Source organism: Tympanuchus pallidicinctus, unplaced genomic scaffold (assembly GCF_026119805.1).
Source record: "Tympanuchus pallidicinctus isolate F22 unplaced genomic scaffold, pur_lepc_1.0 scaffold1, whole genome shotgun sequence".
In the NCBI taxonomy this organism is placed as follows: Eukaryota; Metazoa; Chordata; class Aves; order Galliformes; family Phasianidae; genus Tympanuchus; species Tympanuchus pallidicinctus.
The window spans coordinates 85,255,137-85,278,561 of NW_026294618.1; the positions used below are offsets into that span (position 1 = coordinate 85,255,137).

At 37.4% G+C, this 23,425-nt stretch overlaps 2 long non-coding RNA genes across 2 annotated transcripts in view; one reads left to right on the top strand and one right to left on the bottom strand.

Moving 5' to 3' along the window:
- LOC128089320 (uncharacterized) overlaps window positions 1-23,425 on the bottom strand; it is a 399,980-nt gene that overhangs the window by 59,820 nt on the left and 316,735 nt on the right. Inside the window, exons 4-6 of the long non-coding RNA XR_008210481.1 lie at window positions 20,491-20,649; window positions 7,403-7,504; window positions 6,076-6,191 (exon numbers count right to left, since the gene is read on the bottom strand). This is a non-coding gene — a long non-coding RNA (uncharacterized LOC128089320). The remainder of the gene's footprint in view (window positions 1-6,075; window positions 6,192-7,402; window positions 7,505-20,490; window positions 20,650-23,425) is intronic.
- Window positions 16,970-20,566, top strand: LOC128089338 (uncharacterized). Its single transcript, XR_008210492.1, has 3 exons — window positions 16,970-17,057; window positions 17,609-17,816; window positions 20,466-20,566. It is a non-coding gene; the product is annotated as an uncharacterized LOC128089338 (long non-coding RNA).

Genomic DNA, 23,425 nt, shown 5'->3' on the forward strand with positions numbered 1-23,425 from the left:
TAGGTTATCTTTGAGAAGTTACCTTGTCTAAATTAAAATCTGTCCTACCTGTATTTCTTGTAATCTTTTGTTTTTGAGTCAGTCAGCAAGATCCCAAACAGGACCCTAAGTAGGATCCTGAAAATATCTTATAATTCACAGAGATACAACACTAGTGCTTTCTTAGGGGTGTTTCCTATTATTTCAGTCAAAACTGAAGATTGAAATCAGAAATATTTGTGGAATATAGTTATCTAGAGTGAAAAATTGTTTAGAACAGTGATAATTCTTACATATACATTGGAGAAATGATGAAACTGAGCTATATTTGCAGCTATATTCCTTCCTAAGCACAACAATAAACTGTATTTGCAGCTGTTACAAACTCCAGAATGTAAGAGCAGTTACAGAAATGCATCCTTGATATGCTTTCTTTCTCCCTCCCATTTTGGCTCTCTGTCATTCAGTTCCTTCAATAACATTTCACAGATGTTTGCATTCTGAGCAATGATAGGTAATCATCAAACATTTGATGAGTAGCATTAATTCTTCAAAGTGATAAGACATCTGTTTCCTTGATGGATTACAGTTCATCTCAGGTAGCAGAGAAAACAATGCAAAAATCAGCAGTTCCTACAGGATCTTACCCCTGCTGGACACTTCTGAAGTTGTCTCCTTTTGGTAACAGGTATCCTACAGTGTCCTATCACCTTCTTCCCAGCTTAATACCTACAGAATCATAGGACAGGGCCCTATAACAATCCTTACAAACTATCCATCTTTAACTCTCTTCCTGCCAACAGGAACACCTCCCACTAGATCAGATTAACCAAATCCCAATCCAACCTGGCCCTAAACACTGCCAAAGATTGTGCATCCCATACTGCCTTGCAGCATCTCATCTGAGTTTCACTGACATAGCATGTTACAAGTAACCAAGGAAATTCAATAGCTGTAAAATGCCACACAAAGCAGAGACCACCAAGGGCCGTTTTGTCTGGTGTAGTGGAGCTGGCTTGTAAAATCACAGCCATTTCCCAAAACAGCTGTTAAACCCACAGACAGCAAATTCTGCTCTACTTTATGTTTCCTTCCTTAGTGGGTGCTGAGCTGCTGCCTGTGCTTGGCATAAAAAGGGCTTCTCCTTCCCTCTATTTGTTTAAAGCCCACGAGAACCAAACCTCATGCAGATGCACACATCAGGGTGGGGAAAGAATACAGACCAACCTGCTGGGTCCCTGCTCCTGACTGGTGTCCATGTGTTTGGCACCTCACAATTGGTCTTGGGCAGCAGTATTCCCAGCCAAGCCAAGGTCCTTCAAAGTCACAGAGAGGATCCATTTGGAGACAAGAATTTTTTCAGTGTGTTCACTCTTAGAGAAATTGTGATCAGTCACAAGTGCAAGCAATAATGAAATAACTTCAGGATTTATTCATCTCCTACTAAAGTCCTAGTTTTGATGTTAACTTGACTGAGTCAAAAATTTAACAGTAGTATGAAAATATGTAGTAATTTGAATTCCTTCCTTATTTCCCACCTCCCCACAACAAGCATGTAATTTTAGTACTTACATACAGCTTTAAATGCAGTGATGCTAAGAACCACCCTGGCAAAGGTTGTGACACAATTAATTTGAGGTACTTACTGACACTGGATGACGCAGAGATCAAAGAGGATTCTGAGAAGGATTAGACAATATGGAGTTGATAGATTTTTTTATAGTTATTAAATATACTGGTCAAGATGAGTCTATTTCAGAAACTTTCTCAACTGCTGACAGGATCTGGAAGGAAGCTTGGGAGAGAACAGAGAGTATGTTCTCTGGTGAAGTATCATTCGACATCAGCAAGAGGATATGGGGCCAGATGGACTGTTGCTCAGACATAGCTCTGCGTCTAGGGAGAAGAAATCAATTAGCCTTTTGTTTGTTTATCATCTTCCTCTATTCACTGCCATTTTAGATTGCACTCTCTTCTTGCTCTGGGTGTGGGAAAGGTTTTATTATCAGCAAGGGGTTATCAGTTCTCTATCAGTTAGCTATCAAAGGGTATCGCTTAAGGGGCAGAACCTTTGATGGAGGTAACAGGGCTTTACCAGCAGATTATGTAAGATAACAGTGATATATGCAAGGTTAAGCCCAAAGAGTTTTTTCAGAAGCAGATAGTGAGTTTAATTTAAAAATTCCTGCATGTTTTTCCTCCTAAATACAGGGAAATAAAGTTATATGACACTACTGAATTTAAATTCCCAATACTGAAAGGAATTAAAGTTTTTGCAGAAGCTATTAAAAGTTTATGTTGTCATTATATGTCTATCATTATACCTGCTGATACTACATGATTGGTTTGTTAATATAACTAGCTCACCAGAAGCATTCACATTAATTTTCACTTTTTACTATGTAACGTTAGTGCTATTTATTAGCCAGCCAGACCATTTTTAGTAGTGTTATAGGAACAGAGTGTGTATTACACAGCAAAACTGGGCTGCACCTGCAGCTGACCATTTCTATATTTATGGGTGTCTGACATCTGTAATGAATGGCAAATGGAAAATATTTGTTTTTTCTTTGGCTTGGGGTTGTTTTCTTTTTTTCTTTTTTTTTTTTTTTTTTTTTTTTACGTTTTAAAAATAAAAGTGAAATACTTGGCATTAATTAGAGGTTTAAAATATCTGCCAGTCTCTTGCCAAGATGCCCTGAAGGATAGGATCCATAGGGCAGTGCTCAGGAAAGAACTAGTTAGCCAACCTCAACTTTCACTGGAAAACTTGACTGGAAGAGCCCATATTACATTACAATTTAATTTGTAATCATATCCAGCCCCTTCAAGTCTCAGGAACTACAGTCTTTCATTGTATAATTTTAAGATGAGGAATTTACCATGTACTCTTAACAGATGGTTGGATTTTGCGAACTTTACAGCAATCTCCTAGACTTCAAAGTCAAATGAAACATCTTCATGCAGTAATGTTTATCACACAGTTGTCACTGAATAATAATCAACATGTAGAACCTATTTTTTCTCCTCCCTTACTCCCACCAATGATGCAAAAGTTTCAGTCAGAATACAAAGAAATCCACTGAAATGCAATAGAAATTCAGGCTGAAACTATTCCAAAACAGTCTGTTGCGTGAAATTCTTATCACATAGAGATCTGCTTTTCAGTTTAAATGTAGTATTTATGTAACTAACAGCTAATAAACCCGACTGAAAAGATACCATGATAAAGAGCAGGATTTCAACAAAATAAGATCAGATTGCTCACTCTGCATACTCGCAGATAAATACATATTGAGATAGACTCTTCGGAGCATGTAGCAATCAGAGCCAAACCAAAGTCATTTGAAACAAAGCTGGAGACATGGACAGTAGTCTGATAACAATGAAACTGTCACTCAGGCCACGGTCTCTTTTTGACTTAGGATAAATATTTTTATTTTATATTGAAGCATACTAGATCAGATATAAACATAATTTTGCCCGTATTTTAAGGAAAAACTATGCTAAATCAATTTGATTGTTGTTTTTTTTTCCTTATAGTTAGTCAGATTTCTCAAATAAATCAAAATTTAATCTGTTGGCTCTTACCTGATTGATGAAATAGGGAAAATTGACTGTGAAAAAAAAGCCATAATGATCATGGCTTTCATGAGGAGAAACATGATGGCTTGGTGCTACTGTTGTTTCATAAATAACTCTGTTCTTTGCATGACAACACCTTTGATAAGCCTCTGAAAAACATACTTCAGGGAGGCTGGATGGAAGTTTCTTCATGCTGCTAGAAAGAACCCAAAACACTTGAACTGAATGGAATTTCACATCAGTGCTGCAATATCTGCTACTAAAATGAATGTTCCAAACCTCAGTGTTTGGTTTAAAATTACCAAGAAATATTCTTCCCAGGGGCAAAACTAGGGGGATTTCCTATTCCCACATTCTTCTGCTATTCATCAAAGAGCTTTGTAACCTACTGACAGGGCATATATCACCCTCTATATAGCTGCCGATACCACAGAGATTGCAGGTTAATGTCACCATCAGAGTTTTTCAATCACACTGTGATTCAGAAATAAGTGAAATGATAAGGAGCAGAAGTCAAACTACAAGTCCATATTAATTGCTTCTCAAAGTTAGGAAATCTTGTGTTTATCCTTGTGTTCTTCATTGTAATAAAAGATATTGACTGACAAAGCCTTGGCTGGATTTTAACTTCATAACCTGCATTTTTACATACTGTTGTAGTTTGTACCTTCATCTGAGAGATTTTATTGTCATTTTAATACATGAGAAAAGTATCACTTTCCATCAGCTTCCTTTTCATAACTTCACATAAATGTTTCCCTGTGGTGTGTCTGCAGCATGGTATGAGTATTTGATAGACAAGGTAGTACCAAAGCTAATCATAATTTAATGAATGGAAATTTTGCCTTCAGCTCATCCTGATGGTGTTGATAGTAGGGGTGGTTCTTTTTTACCTTTTTGTTGTTGTTGAGGATATCCTTGTGGGTGCAGTTAAATTGGTGCCAAATTACCTGAAATAATTTGTGGTTATTAAACAAACCACTCTATGATGTGGAAAGTGCATTGTTCACTGGCATTCCATAGGCTAGCATTTATTTTTATTTTTATTTTTTTTCAGGAGAAAATGTAGTAACTAATTTCTAAAAAAAATGCTTTGTGTATGCTTTCTCTTGGGTGGTGGAAGAAAAGTCTAAGTTATATCACAAAACTACACATATGATCTACAGCTGGCAAGTCACATTACAATTAAACAAAAATGACCTCATGACTTACAAAAGCTGTTTAAAGAGACATTACTTGCAATGCTAACTATAGCAGTTGATGAAAAAGACAATATGCAAGCCATCATCCTATTTCCCTTACACTGAATGATTTAAGAGTGCTGTGTAGTCAAAGTCATCACTGGCATTTGTTTGCGTGTGTGTGTGTTTATGTAATGGTTTTTGTTTCTTTTAAAAATTGTAGAGTTGAACTAATAAACTACATTATCTTCTATCATAAACTTACTTTTCTTGTTCTTTCAGTGCATAACAATTCCATGTCCGTATTCATAAGCTTTCTCCACCAGCTATACATGACGTTTGCTTATGGTTCCTACCGTTTGGTCTTTTGATTATTTAGCTATCAAATTTGTTATTCCCAAGGGTTTTACCATTTCCACTGTATTCACTGAGGAACTCTACACTCACTAATTAATATTAGTTAGGGGAAACTGAGGCATGTATACTTTGGCCAATCATCTATATTTCAGAACTAAAGTATTGGTCTTAGGCACATGTAGCTCAACAAGCATCAATAGCATGAAGCTAATATAAAACTGACATAAATGAGAAAACTGATATAAATGAGAAAAGAACTAAAAGCATGTGTTATTCCGTGGTAACTCTGGGGCAACTCCATTAGCACCAGTTGTCTGAATTGGGTTTATTCTAGCACAGAGGAGAATTTTAGAAGTGTCCCACACTATCTTATTTGACTGTTTGATAAAAGTAACTGAAAAATCCCAGCTAGTCTGACAGATTCTTTTGACATTTCCCATAGGAAGTGCTTATTTTCACAGTCAATACCTTTCCTAGATACTTGTCGATCTGTTTGGCCAAACAACATTTACCCAGTCAGCAAATTAAGATGTAAAAGAAGCATATGGGGATATCTCCAGGTACTTTCTTACCACAAACAATGTACAATGCTTAATTTCCTACCAGGAAGTTATAGCATCTACTGAGATTTCAAAACATGATTAGTTACAGAGGCTTGTGTTTTTAAAAACCTGTAATTCAAAATAAAATTATAAACGTTGCAATCTCTCTATGCCTGAAATCTGGAGAAACCTGGTTACTGCCGCCTCTTTGGGGAAAGAATGGGACCCTTTAGATTTTTACTGATAAGGTATGAATAACATTCTCATAAAGCTCAAAGATTGCCCAGATATACACATTTAAAATAATTATGGTAATTAAATAGAGTTGCAAGCAGCTATAGCTCCAGGCAACACCAGTTAAATGTAAAGAGAAAACATCTTCTGCATATGTTTGTGATTTATGTAATTACATGCTTCTACAAGCTACTCACCATTTATTGGCAAACAGCCATCTCTTCTTTCATTACAATTTAGCCACAGTAACATACTTCATCTGTTTGAAAAGCTCCAGTTAATAATGCCACCGAGGATGCATACAACAACAACACTGTGAAGTGAATGTGAAAAAATTAGATGTCATTTGGTTGCATGTTAAAAATAGCCTTTGTTGGCATGTTATTGAGGTAAATCATGAATGACTCCATTTTAGACAACTAAATTACACCTTGTGTCAGTGAGAAATGAATAAAACCCAAGGTGTGTTTCATGTATGAGATTATGTGTTTGGTCTTGAGAACTACCATTTTTCTAAATGTAGTAATTTTTGAAAATTAATTTGTACTGAGCCATTCTGGGGCAAGTCCTTACCAAATCCAGTAGAAAGATAGCAAATTAAAATGTTACCTGAACAAAAATAGATTTAAAACTCAAGGGCTCTCCCAGGGCACAGGCTCCTCTCCAACAGACAAATGATTTCCCTAATATTTCTGAGATCAAGCCTCTGTAGCTAGACACTATAATCTTTAGTCAAAATCCAATTATATTTTTCGAGGAGATAAAAAGAAAAATGAAAATAATGTTAATATATATATATGCTTCATATTTTATCAGATTTTCTTACTATTCCCAATTAAGCCTGAGTTCATGAGATTACTGTTGTGGAAGTTTTTCTTCGGAATAAAAGACACCAGGCATTTGTTCCTTTATATATTATATTCTCCTAGCTATACTAGTTTCATCACAAACAACTGATTTTAAAGTTTTTTGTAGAGTCTAGTTTGTTTGCATGAAAGGGCTCTGCTAGCTTCAAGACACTATTTCAGTACAACAGCGGGAATGCAAATGAAGAAAAATACATATCGTCACCAGATAGAGACAATGTGCTTGTAAATTTGCTGTGCCTGTAAAATTACATTTATTTCTTAATAAATCTGGTATTTTGCTTATGCAGTAGTTTTTTGCATTTAGATGTGCAATTATATATTGAACTACTTAGCATTTGTCGGAGTTGCTATTATGGAAAATATTTGAAAGTATATATATGTTCAACTGTTCATGGATTAGTATCTAAGTACATTGTTAAAGGATACCCTATATACATGAAATTTACTGTTTGCATACTCTACTCGAAAGTGCAATGTCTGAGAGTTGAAAACACAGTTCTGCTGTGCCAAAATACTCAATGAGCATATCATGAATATTTAGACATTTCCGTCATCCCAATCATCCCAATACCAATACGTTCTTATTTGCAATGTACTTTCTGACTCTGCACTGCATCAGACATTAAAAAAAAAAATTGTGGTCTGAAATCCTTACCAGTCTCTGACCCTTCCCCACTGCTGGAAGTGAGAAAGCTTAGCACACAGGGCACTGAAAGACAAGGATCTCTGCCTCTGCTTGAAAGGCAATGATCTGGACCTACAAAAACAAGACAAAACAAAACACAACAGTTCTGTTCTCATTACTAAATTCTACAATAGCTCTATAGACTTGATCTGCCTCTTCTGCTCGTCCTATAGTTATTCTTCTAGAAAGCATAGCAACTTCTACTGATAATATGAAAATTTCCCAAAAAATTATCAATACTCTTCAGTTTAAAGTATTTACCCAAGAAAGAGAAGAGCCAAATCCTTGTTTCAAATCACCCTGGACTTTAGATTTGCATCTAAATCTTCGATATCCTGGTACCAAGAGTATCCAGTCAACATTTGCATATTAACATGGGGAAAACCTAACCAAAACCCTTTAGTTAAAGTAATTTCTTAATTGTTGTTCTTCTTTCTATAACTTGTAAATATTTTCCAAAACATAGACTGAGTTGAAAAACATCCAGTCCAAAGGCGATGCTGACTTCTTTATTTCAGCCTAAAGATGGACATACTGCAGCCCAGACAGGACTTGATTAAGGAAGATTCTGGAAGCAGTGTGAAGGCAGCAGTGGAGGAACGTGCCACAGCTCACAGGCCCCCTATCTGTGAGCATAGTAGTCACTTTTATACTCATGACAATGTTCTATGCTGAGCTTAGACAGTCAGACCAGAAACAAGTTAGACTATATTGTTCTGCACATCTTAGATCAAAATTACATGCCATAAGCATCATCACCTAAGACTAAAGCATTGGCTAGCACAACTTACTTCTTCCTGTGTGCTTTTACAGCACAATATGGCTTTAGTCAGTGATTGAGCTCACAAACGCTGATACAATAAAAGTTACCAGAAGTCACAACAAATTTAATTGGAGTCAAATCTATAACACGTGCTTGGAATATTTGTACTCCTAATCTGATAGCTGGCAGAACATGATCTGTTACTTAAGATTTCCTGGTGCTGTAAGGGCTCAGATGTGCCACAGTAACAGCTCTTCCTATGGCACTACAGGACACTGCAAGGATGGGGATCCTTACGTGGAGGCCATGGCAACACAACACAGCACAGTCAGATAATGTCTGAAGGTCACAACCTTAGAACCTATGGAAAAAAGAACAACTGCAAATGCGACTTTCAAATATACTGCGGCAATTAGGAATGTAATAAGATTTAGATGCTGCAATCTCCTAAACCCTTGTCAAAACTGGAGTAAAGAAGAATAAGGTTTCATGACTTCTTTCTCTGATCTATGATTCTATGATCTTTCTCTAAATCTGTTAGAGAAGAGAAAGTGATGAATAAGAGCGAAATTATGACAGATCAAAGCCTCCATGAATATCCTAAGCAGTTCCTAACAAATGCTGCCATCTCTATTTCCAATCTGAGGGGAAGTTTCTATGTAAGGAGCCTGGAAGGTGAAGGAACATTCAATGTCTCTCAGCTGGCTTCCAAATTGTATTGGCATCAGAGACTCCCAGGGCCATATCTCACAGGCCCTAAGTGATCTATTGTTAGAGACCATTCATGGGTGGATTTTGAGACCAGGACACAATGAAGGTCTGGTAGCCTTGAGGGCACATTGCCATGGTTTTGTCTCTGTTGTGGCAAAAGAAAGGCAGTTACGTTAATTTTCCTTTTCTATTTGGCTTTGGTCTGCCATGACATTTTACTAAATCTCTGGGGATTGGAGTAATCAGGAACTTCTGGTAAATTAAGAAAGTAGATAAATAGAGACTTTTTAAAAGGCATTTCCCCATCATTCTTTCAAAAGGAAAGCAGGTGTTTGGCTCAAAGGGACTTGTTCTCTTGACAGTGCAGTGAGTGAGTAAAACTGCATTGTCCCCTAAAGCAAAGATAAATAACTTCAGAAAACATGAGAACTGAGCCCTTGGTGAGGAGGTGAATTGGGTGTCCACCCTCTTGAACTAATTTATAACACTGAAGATGTCAAATGACATGCTGAATGAAGAAATGATTTGTGACTTAGAAAAGATTAGCAGAGATCCCAGAGGCTTGGCCAAAGGCAACTCTATCTTGATAGAAGTGATCGACTGCCAAAATAAAGACTGCTATTAAGATTCTCATCTGGGAAAAGTGGGAGAGCTGCATTTTCCAACTGTGCTCTCAATTATCCATACACTTTGCCAGACTGTGCAGCCAGGATGAAAGCGTGCCAAGCTTAGCTATCCACTGTGTGCCCTTTGGAAGGGCACAGGGAACTTAAGGAAAGGTTTCAGTACTTAAGTACATCAAAAACAAAATAGCATTGGCAGACTGACTTTAGAGTATGCAGCAAACAGGCATCTAGTTTTAGGCACTCGGCATGATGTGAAATCTTACAATAGACATTGTTTAAAACTTGTAGTTATGTGCCTACTTATCCGCACAGCTTCCTCACCTTATTCTTCTAAGAACCCTAATTTGTATCATCGGAGCTTGTAATTCTCGTGGGAGAGGCACCAATGTCACAGTCAGTTTATACAACTCAAAACAGCCATGACAGACTACACATTCCTGTTTAAACTGGTATTATCAATCACTGAACACACAACTAATTCCTGAGTGAGTTTGTCACCTTTGGGGCCAACTCCTCAGAGCACACAAATATGCAGCTACACTGCTCTATGTTAGCAGTGGATCAGCCTGTTGGGTCAAGGCTTTTGGATGCTTTGTATCAGCCACATGTTCTCCTGCAATTAGAACAGCAAAGAGACATTGCAACAGAGTGTAGAAAGACATCCTGCAATTTAGGTTTCAAGGTGTGGAGAAAAGATGTCAGCAGTGATACCACATTGCCAGCTGTGTGATGTGGAGATTCTCTATCTATGGCAAAAAAAAAAAAAAAAAAAAAAAAGTTAATATTTTAAAGTTAAGGATCTAACAATTCCACTTTACAGGGCTGCAATTCAGCCAAGAGCAACAAGTTGCACACCAGAGGAATTTAGCTTTTGACCTGATTAGATTCTGGAGTCATCCAGTTCCATTTTATTTGTGAAACTTCACACAGATCTAATTATTGAAGCCCTGAAGAAAAAGGTTACAGAGCTGGCAGGTGTGAAAAAGTCAGGTATTGGCTCCTTACATTACTCCCCACCTCAGAAATCGTATACATTTTCATGAGAAGATTTTCTAAAGGTGAAAGGCAGATGAAAGAGACAGATTTGATATCTGAATCCTGCGACAATGAAAATCCCCTCTTTGTCTGGGGTTAGCAAAGCACTTCAGAACACAATGAAACAAAGATTTTAATTATGATATTTGGGAAATTACTCACAAAGATCTTGTTATTGCTGTTGAGAGAAACTCATTTTCTAATGAAATTGAACAATAGTACAGAGAAAGGTAATTAATGTGAAAGTTGTACAGGATAGAAGGAAATTCTGAGAGTGAAATGCACTCAAGTAAAAAATACAAAGTAGGCTCGATACAAAAGTGCTGACTGCCTCATGCTACATGACTGGAGAATAAAAAACCTAGTTCCCCCTTTTCAGAAAGGGAAAGAGTAATATGAGCCAACCATAGAACTCAGCGTGGGCTGTTATTCAGTAACATACAAGAGCCTACGAAAAATAATTAAAGTTAAAACAAGAATAATTGAATGTAAAAAGAAAACAATAAAATACACCTGAGGTGTGCCAAAGGTAGATGTGACACTCTATTCTTGCAGCACTCTGACAGAGTACCTCTGTCCGCACAAAGGAGATCAGCTGACTTTCATGAAATCATTAGGAACATTTCCAAAGGAAGAAATCAGTTTATTATGGAAACGGTGAGTTTAAGTACCAGCGTTTTATTACAAAAAAAAAAAACAACTCAAGGACAATTGATTATATCAAAAAGTCAATTGAAGAACTGGAAGGTTATTAGATATCCACCTCAAAGGCCATTAGGCTGGAACAGAACATATTTAATACTAAACTCATTAATGAAAGTAACAAGCAACATAAGTGTACTCTCTAACAAAGGCTGGTGACCACATAGAGCCAGGGAGCCCAGTCCACGTAGGAGCATTGCACAGGAATGATCTTAACAGTGTTCAGCTGCATAGACTGCAGTGTTACATCAATAAGAGAAAAATAGAGTTTCTTTTACAAGCCAACACCATGATTTATGCAACAAAGGAGGAAAGTGAGCATGGTATTTTATTTGATCACAGTCAGCACTTACAGAAGCAAATGCAATTTCAGGAGGCTTCAGGCAAGGTACAAAAGGGAATTATTAAAACTCCTGCACCATGCCCTGGTACTAATTCACCTGAGGCTGTGCATATAAATTCTCATCACTGACATTTAAGAAAGGTAAACTCAGACGGGAAAATGTACAAAGGACAATTCCAATGATAAGAGCAATGGATAGCCTGTCTAACAAGAGACAAGTAAGGGAACTTGGCTTATTAGCTCAACAAAATGTAGGCCAAGAAGGACTTGAACATACTCAATTATTTCATCTGCTCTAGGCAGCACAGTGAGCAAAGAGCTTGGCACAGCTCTCAATGTGACTGGAAATTAGGGGAAAATCCCCAATTGCTGTGGCAGTATGCTTCCTGAGCAGCTTGCTAGGGCTGTGCAAGCAAGAAGCTGTCTGTTTTACCATGAAGGGAATTATATCTATAAAAGATTGCAGTAATGTTCTTGTCTGCTGCAGTGAGGGAACTGGGTTGGTAAGCCATAGCTCTCACTTTTGTAAGAGATCTCTGACAACCATACTGCCAAACCACAGCCAGGGCTGTGGTCTGAGATCTTCAGTTCCAGCACCAAGCAACACTTGCCACCCAGTATGCCAGAACAGAAGCAGCAGAAGCCAAGAGAAGGAGCAGATTCCTGAAGAAACCCATAATACACATCAGATCACAGTATCTGACACCAGAACCCCCAGCTATAACTGTTGATATAAATTGAACACAATCGCTCTCATGGACTCTGGCTGTGCTGTTAAGACCAGCACAAAAACTTTCCTTCATTGATTCTGATTTTCCCTTTCCTGCCTTTCTCCTCCATCATTTTAACCAGATCTCTTAATCTCTCATTTGAAGCACATTATCAGTAGCCTTAGTGCTTTTGATTTCATGTTTGACGTCATCGTTTTCTTCTGACATATGAAATCAGAGGTTATAAGGTGCAAAAGGAGAAAGAAGAAAGTTTAGCATTGAAATCAATGTACAGAACAAACACTTAAGCAGTGTAATTTTGTAATCCAAAAGGCTGACTCGGACTCGATCACTGACCATTGTGAGGGAGGCATTATAAGACTTTCTGACATGAAGAATAATTATATGTGCTAATAAGAGAAAAACTGCTGCAATTATAGTATTGTAGAAGCACTCATCAACAAAACTGTTGTTTCAAGGCCTCACTGGAAGAAGTGTGTGAATTCTAGCTGTAGTCTACTCTAGCAGGCTTGCAAATTTACTGAAGATGATAACAGGTACAAAAGGCAGTGCAACGAGTCTCATTACAAACAGAGCAGCCCAAATATTTCTATTCTCAAACTTTTTCCAGGACCCAAAAAGCCCTGCTCAAAAGAGTTGTTGCATTGTTTTGCCTGTGCTTTTCAGAAAAGGGCCTAGTGGGAATGAATGAGGGCAAAGAATGCTCAGGGTTGGTTTGGTTCAAAGTACGATTCAGGGGTCCTGCTAAACTTGAGGCACAAATCTTTATCCAGTTATTCGCTTTAGCCATTGGTTACATATGATCCCATAGAATTAGTACGGTGCTGAGTTAAAGGGGCTTAGCTTAATTATATATTCAAAACTGTTGCAGCCTTTGAAACGTCACTGTTTTATTCAGAGAGAGGATTAAGGGAAAGTTACTATTCTTTGTACTGTTTCAAATACATTGGAAAGCTGCTTCAAAGCATCAAAACCCTGCTTCGAGCCCCCTGCCCTGTTTTGTACTCCACTAACTGTCCCGAGGTCCTTTGCACGTACATAGATTCTGTATGATAAAGAATGAGCTACAGAATAATATACTTGTTTCCTATTATTACAGCGTTTGCTCTAAGTGTGGCATTGTTACTTTTACAACATACATAGACTTTATGGAGAAGTGGGTTTCATTTCTTTTCCTAAGACAAGTAAAGATAAAACAATGAATAGAAATGGAAGATTAATAGCAGAAATTTTAAAATAATCTGATAATTGTCACACAACCCCACGTTAAACTTAAGGAGGTTAGACTCCTGCAATACACCTGGATGATCTGAATTCACTAATTAACAAACATCATAAGCAATGTACATGGCTTATGGTGCTCTAGTAATATGCAGTTTACATCTTTCAATGAAACAGGAACGCAAAGTGCAAGTATGGTTACAAGCAGTGAAATGTGAAGCTGCATTTTCAGGATTTGTGCTTCCAGAAAACATGTAGAATTTCATACCCTGTAGATTATGGAGAAAATTCTGTATTTTCTCAAAGAGGTCAAGTGGAAAATGTACACATAACCACCAATCTAAAAAGTCGAAACACTTCAGGAGATGTATTATGCTGCATATTCATTCACATATTGTGAATGTAAAAACTCAAGTGACTACTCTTTCTGAAAAAATCCCTCTCTTAGTTTCTACCCATTTTTAGCAAATTAGAGCCATTTCTGTCAGTGTAAAGCACATAATATAAGAAAGTGTTAAGTGCGGCTTATATTAATTTCAGTATATTTTCTTCTGAATTTTTCTCTGCTAAGACTGTGTTCTAGAAAGAGAAATATGAGCAATAAAACTGATAATAGACAAACAGAAACAGTCTGCAGTGTTTCTCTTCGTATTTTGGCAGTGCTTCAGCTTAAAATACTTCCTTTAATACCTTTAGCAATGCCCAGGAAAGATTTTAGTTCTAGCTTTAAAACTTTCCTAACTTCAAGACAGACAAAAAGGAGATCTTCAACTAAATCTATCCAGATTGGATTTTTTTTCCCCACAAATCACTGGGGTTATTTCTGTTTTGAATGTTTATGGTGGAGGACTTAAAACTTATCTGGGCAAATAAGTAAACAGCATATTGCTCAGTAACACCATGATCTCCAAACTTAAATAGCTTTACACATCTGGAATTTGGGTGATTTCCCCCCCGCCCCCCCCTTTTATTTTTTTTTAAGATGCTGTGCCAACAGTGCCATAAATCATTGGTTAAAAAAGGTTTAAGATGTACAAAAATGGTTTGCTATGTTTTGTTTTCCTGGCAGAATCGGAAAGAATAATTTGTAGCTTAATTTTGGAACACCATATTTGGTACTCTTTTTAAAAGGTGCAAAACCTGCTTCCCCACAAAAAAGCTTCATTCCTCTGCAAATGGCAACACGTCACTTATTTCTACTTCTAATTCTTTTCAAAAGCAGTCAGCCATAGACATAAGTATATGAGTAGGTTCCTCTGAAAGTAATGCATCCTATATATTTCCAAAGAAACTACAACATAGAAAGAGCACATGACCAGTAATTGATAGAGCAAATTCTCAGCTACAAAATACTGTTTTTCAACACAGTCACCACCATTTGCTGTGCATTTTCACCAGCAATGAACAAGAGCCAGTATGACATTCTCTTAAGAATCTGCATCAGCAGAAGGGATCTGCTGTCAGCACTGCTGAAATGCACCACTCACCGTCACGTTGTGCTCACATCCACTGTTTGGTCTCCAGAAACATTCAGCGAGCCTTGATGAATATCAATAGGTGCCATTTTTTTCTGCATGTAGGAATTCAATTCCACTTCTTTACTTCACGCACACTTCCATGTCAGAGACCATTCTATCAGACAGCCACTCTGCTGCCATCCATCACGTGGCAACAACGTGTAATGGGATACTGGGGGGAAGGTTAAATTCTCTACTGCCATAACACCACCATTTACCTCTGACAATGTGGGCCAACATCATGAAATAGGAGGTATTAATTTTGGAGTAGTCCTTGTATATTCTCTCTATATAATTACATTATACATATATTATTAAATACAACATACATTTTATATATACATACGTATGCATATATCTATATACACATAACATGTCAACATTCAATTTTAAGGGAAAATACTCTTAAAACAGCCAAGAATTTCATAAGCTTTCACTATACAATTCCAAATCTGCACTTCAAGCAAGAACAGCACTAGAACTAACGTCTTGATTTGTAAAAAGGAAAAAGGAGAAAGGAATCTCCCCCACATTGTTGGGAATGTCACACGTGGGCTTAATAATCTTGTCTTCCTCTAATAAAAGGTACCCATACTCAAACCTTTATTATCAGCTAGTTGCTTGTCAATATTTAGAAATTGGAGGATATTTTTTACTGGCGTTCTATTGTTTGGAACAGTTAAACAGTTGGCAGCCTTTTAAAGTTTTAATTTTGATTTAATGCTGTCTTGTATCTAACTTATGACAGAATATCAAAGAAATGTGCTTGAGGAACCCATTCTGACAATATCAAGACATTGCATCTAGCTTTACAATATGCTAATGGTTTGCAGACAACTTCTCCTTCTTTGTTTATTATGCAAGGAAGTGGCTGTCTTCTCATGGGACACTAGACCATCTGTTATGCAGTCAGACAATATCAGCAACAGAGCTGTTCTGTTAGATTGAAAATGGCAAGACCTTGTTTTCTAGTATTGTTTCTATATCATGCAATGATGATTGACCACACTTACTCAAACTGAGTCCAAGTCACGCTAGAAAGGTAAAAATGTACAGGGCATAACTACAAGAAATGAAAACACAAGACAAATGACAAACTAGTAATTCTACGGCGGTGCTGTGAATTTACTAACACTGCTTAGCAATGTATCTTAACTACGTAACAATAGTCTAACTGAAGGAAATAATTCATTAATCAGTTAAGATATATTTATAAATCACAGCAGAACAAGACTTTTAATAGAGGGTCACCCATAGCTAAAGTCATGAAAGAGAGGAGTTTTTTGGCAGCAAAAGCAAAATCTCAATTCTTTTGAGAGTTGAGCCACAATCCCCCTGGGAAACATCACTGTCCCAAAATAAATCTTTTTCTCCATTTTCAGGAAGGAGAATGCAGTAAGGAAAGCAAAAATGACCAGACTCCATAAGTACTATTTTCCTTTTGTGAGAGTGGGAAAACTCTCTGTATTTTCTCTGTAATTTTCTCTGTAATTCAGGACATTTGTAAAATAGCAACACTGGTACCACTTTTAATGAGAATTATGGGGCATTGTATTAAAAATCTAGAGGTGGCCAAATATTGGTAATGGATTACACAAGTATTGGAGAAGGATTTATAGTAGATGTTATGAAGATAACATCTTTTTGCAACAGAGAAAGAAAGAAAAAGATGATGTGAGATCAACTCTGTAAGGACCTAGTTTAAGAAACATCTAATCAAAGGCTTGTTGATTCCTATCTAGAATCATGTTTTATCTTGTGCTTAAATGCTTTTCTTAATAGTGTGTTTTTCTAAATAAGCCTCACATTTAACTTAAAAGGCTTAGAAAGAACAGCCCAAAATACATCTAACTTAACATAACTCTCCACCTAATCTCTTCAGAGGAGCATGGGTGCAGGCAGCCAGCTGTTGCTGAAAACTGTCACTCTTCCAATTTTGAGTGCTCTGAATAGTCAAAGGTTTGTGCGAAATGAAGGTAAGACAAATACTTTCTATTTCTCAAAATAGTCAGTGCAGGAAAGACTAAGATCTGATCCTATTCCCCTGAAACACTTAGTCCAACTGATGGTAATTGCTGAAAGGGAAGTCAGCATTAAGTAGAAGCAGCCCAGGCCAGTGTGCATTATCTGACCTTGATGCAATCTCGTACAGCATTTACATACAAGTAAATACAAATAAGTACAAGTATATACAAACACTGAAGCTAAAAGAACTGACTTATGAAGATAGAACTATATATATATTTTTTTTTTTTTCCTTTTTTTTCTGCAAGGCTTTGAAAGCAAAGCTTCAAGAATGTAAGTTCAGTATTCAGAGGGAGCTCTCATCAACAGCAGGGGCATAAACACCATTTATGAGCTGTGATGTGACGGTCTTTGTGTTTCAGAATTTCAGCTAATAAATTGAAATCAGTCACATGGTAGTTAGAACCCAACAAGTACTGAAGAATGAACAGAACAAGTAACTTTCCTGAGTTCTCTTACTTCTTCCACTACAGACACTCTGTTTCTGCTTTCTTTTTTCCAGCCACATTGCAACTCCCTGACTTTTTCACTTGGGGCAGTTTCCAAAGCATAGACCACAACATCCCCTGAGTCTAATGAAGAGGAAGACAAATAAACAGAAGGCACATGATAAAATGAAAGCTCCATGAGAATGGCAGACAAGCCAAAGTTTAACCAAGAAAGGATGGACACGGTCACCAAGTTGGCGCTTGTCTTGAAAGTATCTCAAGGTTTGATTTAAATCATTATTCAGAAATATCTGACAATGCAGAGATGTTGTGAAGTTGCTGTACTAAGTAGTAGGGGACATTGGAAACCTAGAACTGAAATGATAGATGAGGAAGGAGAGTGAAAAACAGGAATTAACTGTACCCAGCTTGGTAACAGATATCCATGTAGATCATAAAGATTTCTCCAGAACAAACTGCAAGGTCATCCCACCCAAGTAATCTCCTGAAAGGAGGATCTCCTAATGGTTATGAGAGTGTGGATATACCTACGTGGATATCCAACTAGTTCATAGCCTTCAGAACATACCAAGCAGCTATCACTCTTCTAGATGCTCTGAGCAGCTCCGAGGGAACGGTAGCTGGGTCACTGGCTGCTCATGGCACCAACACATTATTTGTGGAGAAAATAAATCCATCCAATAATTGGCAGGAAGTCAGCTGGTCACACGTGTCTCACACCATTTTAAAGATCCCTGAAAAGGGAATTGATGTTTTTGCATTCTTTTCTTTTACTATGAAAAATGTAAGTGGATTTGAGTAGCTTCAAAGCATATTGTCTGAACTTCTGGTATTAGCTAGAGTTTGAAGCTGTTCCTGAAGACATGTAGCACAACTAAGACAGTAATTTTAGGATAGAAGTAGTTTTGGGATCAAGGTTGAATTCATCAGAAAATCTATTCTAAGGTATGTTGTCCTTACCTAGCAGATGTTCCACTAAGAAGTTTGCTTTGTCCTTTGCAAAACATGGCTCTGAGCCCATATCCACTCCATAAGTGTTGACTTTAAGGTAATTAGAGGAAGTCTCTTTCCCCATGGAAAAGCTCTTTAGGAATCTTTGATTATGAAGTAATAAGCATTTCCTGATGAGAATTTGGAATGTCATTTGTAAACAGTTCACATTTGTATGCAATTTTTACTACATGAAGTACTATTTCCCTAACTGGAACAGTAGAGTTGGACATACAAAATACAATTAAAAGATAGCTGGATTAAAAGTTTGCAAGGAATAGCTTGTTCAATGGATTTAAAACCCTTTCTCTGCTCAGAAATTATCTACAGCCTTTTGTTATGAAGCCCTTCAGTACTTCTCTTTGTTAGTCAGTTTTGTGCAAACAAATTTCTCCCTACTCACTGCACACCAAATGCTGACTGTAAGTGTTCTCTTTAGTATTTTAGTACGTTCACCACTTGATAGATTCAAGCTGTGCAATTGGGTGTCTAAGTCACATGGTGTTGTTTATGTTCTCAGAATCCTTTTGCCCCTAATGATTTTCATATGCTTGAGACATAAATTTTGTTTTATGATTAAATGAAACTTGACTCAGAGGAGCCAAAATTAATTTTTCAGGAGCGTTTTGTACAAACAAAACTCCACTGACATAAACACATTAAAAAGGGGCCCTGAGCACAGCTAGAGTAAAAAACTATTTAGAAGATGCCAAAGTGCTTGAATATGTTTTGTCCTAATGGACCCAATAGCCATTTTTTCTTCATCAGTTCCTAAATACCACAGTCATTGTAAACTTTCTCAATTCAGCATGAGTCTGTATGCAATACCAGTGTTTTAGAACATTTAAACTTTCATGTAAAGTGATTTTACTGAAAACATGAATATATATTTTCACACCTCTGTTTGTGCATAAATATTTCCAGGGCCAGCTGTCAGTTTGCCAACTGTATACAATAAATAATTTGTTATTTCCACTCTCTGAAGAACTTAGTTTTCTTTAAAACAAACCTTCACAATATGTGTTGTTTGCTACCATTTCAAGGCCTGCTACCCCAATGGAAAAGAATGTGCTAAATGTAGCATTATCATGCAGGTCAGGCAGGGCAGCCCCGTACACATTTTCCCACAATCTCTGCTCATTAACATCTAGTTCCCCCATTGTGCAGATTTTTGGCTCTGTTCCATCAGAGCAGAGAAGAAAAATGTTTACAATATGCAAACGTGGAGGGACAAAAAAAAAAAAGAAGAATAAAGGCTTTGAAACGTCAGTCCCTTTGGGATGAAAAGTTTCAAAGGGGAAGGTAAGTCAAAGGTTACTAATGGGATGTCTGCAACACCTGCTTTTAGTGGAGGTTTTATAAACAAGCTTTACTTCTCAAGAACGGCTTGGCCTAGACAAAATACCAGCTAAAATATCTGTGACTGGCTTGAGCAGCCTGGTACCTATGAACAGAAAGGTCAGGTTTGTTATATTCTAGCATGGCTCCTCACCCTGCTCTTATTGATAAAATGCAAGTGCCTCAGTGGCCAGCATTGCTTTTCACATTATAAAGCCGAAGGCACTGGCAGCATGGTATGCTCTGCTCTGCAGAGGAAGAGAAGGAAGGTGATGTTTGGTGCCATTACTAGGGAGCTCTGCTGTCTGAGGAAGAGCTGAACTGTCACATATGGGAACAAGTTTGGCAGACTTCTGAAGTTTCTCAGCTCAGCTGAATGACCCTCCCAAGGTACTTGCAGTTGAGCAAGTTTCTGCTCATAACTCAGAGACTTCCAGTAGTATTTTTCCTCTGAAAGTATTAATGTATATTTCTAAGATTTTAACACTTGGAAGTAGGCACAAGAAGTGAAATCTTGTTGAATATTTACTGGGTCATTACAAACCTCCACACTTTGACATTTAAAATGTCTTTCATCCACAGAATGCGCGTAAAACAAAAGCAATACCTTCATCTCACGGGCAGCAGCAGAGGAAGAAGGCTGTGTGGATGCTTCTTTTATGGTAGAGAGACTCTGAAGCAGAAACAGCATCCAGACTCCAAAGATGACTTCTGCACTCTCTCTGAGAAACCATCATTCTTGTCCAGGGAAAAAGTGCAGCAGCTTCTACAAAAGCACAGAAACATCCAGCTTTAATACAGAAGAAGGCAGAATGATAGACAAAGCCACAAACTGATGTTTGTGCCTGATCGCATGGAAACTCATCATGATTTCTCATTTTTGTATCACAAAACTAATGACATTTGCACAAAGTTGGCACTGAAATAGCAAAAGAGAAAATTTTTCCCACAGGAAAGCATTATAAAATGTCACCTGCTTTCCTGCTCCTGCCATTCAAAATTTCTGATCCACAGCAACCAACAGAACTGCTTCAGCAGGAACCAATGAAGACCTCTTTAACAGTCCATATTTAGCACCAGTGTGGAAAAGAAAAAGCCCCAAGATGATGAATAAGATGGTGGGTATTACAGTAGCTAAAGGCATAGACAGAATTCCAGGAAACTTCGGGAAAACAGTTTCTAGGCCTTACTTAGAAAAACTGTTTGCCAAGTGCCTTAAAAGAAGCTCAATTTGTGGACCGTGGCTGTTTACCACAGATGACAGAAAATCACATTAGTTAAGATCTAATCTCTTCAGCTGAATTTCATTTCTGAGACCAATAATTCCTGTTCATATTTCTCCAGAGAATTGCCAGGAGCCCTCATGTGTAACAGCTGGGCAACGAGACATATTTTTTGGCTGAGGACACAGTTGCTACATGAAGTTTTCTAAATTGTATTTCTACACATGCATTTATCCAGAAAGAAATCATTTCCTATTCAAAACTGTTCTGTAAGCTACAGATGTCCTAAATGGAAATAGTGTATGCTATCCGGATATCACTTCATAGAGATGCTGATTCAGTCATGTCATTTATGAACTGGCTCATATGTGGCCAGCCCATAGCATAGGCAGAACAGAGCATAGGCTCGGCTTTACCTGTGTCTGCTTATGTAGATATGCTTTGGCTCACAAGTGTGATTTTTTTTTTGTTTGTTTGTTTGCTGTTCTTTTTTTCCCCCTCAAGATAATTTTTAGAGCAATTTATCCTTGTAAATAAAAGAGCAAACTTGATCTCAATTCACACATACAGATTCCAAATCTTGATGAATCTCATTTTCCAGTCACAAAGTCTATGGGAGTACAGTTATTCCACTTTCAGCACACAGCAGGTTGAATAAAACCTTTAGTCAGACATGAATATTTTAAGGTATTTTTTAAAATCAGACAATAGATGTTTTTAGTGTGGTTTAGAGATAGCAGAGATCACTTATTTCCCTCTATGGAGTGATGTAAACACTGGGAGTGCACTCTGTATGCCACACAGATGCAATCTAAGTTTATTTATTAACGTACCAGAGGCTGATAAATGTCTTCAATAAACTATCTGCATTTTTAATGTTTGCAAATATGCAACACTCAAAGTTCATCTGGAGAGCTACAACAAGGTTTAGATAAATTCACAGAGATGACACTGCTTCTTATTTCACACAAGATTTCCCTCCCTGAAGTTCACGGAGCTTTCGCCAAGTCCAGTGGAGTTGGCTCTTTTTTACAGTTGGTTGAGATCAGTTGGTTGTAAATGTTAAAGAAACAAGTCAAATGTAAGCCTTTTGAGTAAAAGTTCTGCTTTCAGTTTACATAACCATATGCCATGTAGAAGGGCTTTCCTATTTTATACTTTCTCACAACCCATGATTCTTTTTATACTGCTTCAGATCTTTTCCTCTCGCCATTCCCATCACAAACTACATTTCTTTTGCATTATTTAAGCAGCATATTGATGTGATCCAACTTCCTGCTTTTTGGAAGAAGGAATTAAGAGTTTCTGGTGGGGTTTTCAGTTGGGTAGAGGTCTGTATACAAGCTGAAAAGTTCAAATTAACTTCTGAAAAGTGATGAGAGGGAGCATTTACAAACCAGTGTTGGCTGCCACCAGTGTCTGTTCAGCAGGACTTTCCATGTAGGAAATTGCTCTGTTTTGCCACCAGTGAGTTCACAGAAGTCATATAAGCATTGTATGGGTGCTTAATCAGAAGATGACAGCATTCCCAAACAACTTCATTCCCTTGTCTGAGTAATAAACAGATCAATTATAATTAATGTTTGAACTCCAGTTTAACTGCAAAGAACCAGAAGCATGAACAACTAGAGGATCAGTGTGATGCTTTGGTATCCTTCAGGCCTGCTTAAAACCTTCAAGATAAATGGGCTTTATGCTGGTGTGCATCACAGAAGTGCCGATATGTCTGTTGTTTTGCTTAGGACCACTCAAAACTAAAAATTACTGCCTAAACACTCAAGAGCATTGTTCATTTTCTTGTCAGATTCAGCATTTAGGCAATATTTAACTGTATCAATTATTTCAATGATCACTTTCTCTTTTCAGGACCGGATTTTGTATCAAGTCCTTCTGTAAGAGTAGGGCTCTAGAAACAGGCTTAGCAGAGAAGCATGAATATGTAGTGGTGGAAGCCCACCTCCCTTAAGGCAAAAATCTCAGCTAAAGCACCTTGGCAGCATATTAATAGCTATAAAAGACTCTTTCTTTGTTGACCACAAATATGCTGTGGTCAACAAGAGGTCTACTCACTGTTTTGTTAAAAACAGTGATGATTTATTTTGCTTCAGCCATGTGTGAAACTAGTCACCACATTATGAATAATAATATCCTCTTAGTCTCAATGGAGCTCTTTTTAGACAGAAAGATCTACAAGGCATTTAACTAAATACTCAGTATAGCAATGTACTTGCTGACCACTAAAATATAGCCATATCTGGGATGGAACGCTGCCGCTATTTAAAAAGGCATGGCAGCGGAGCAGACAAAGGGAAAAAAAAT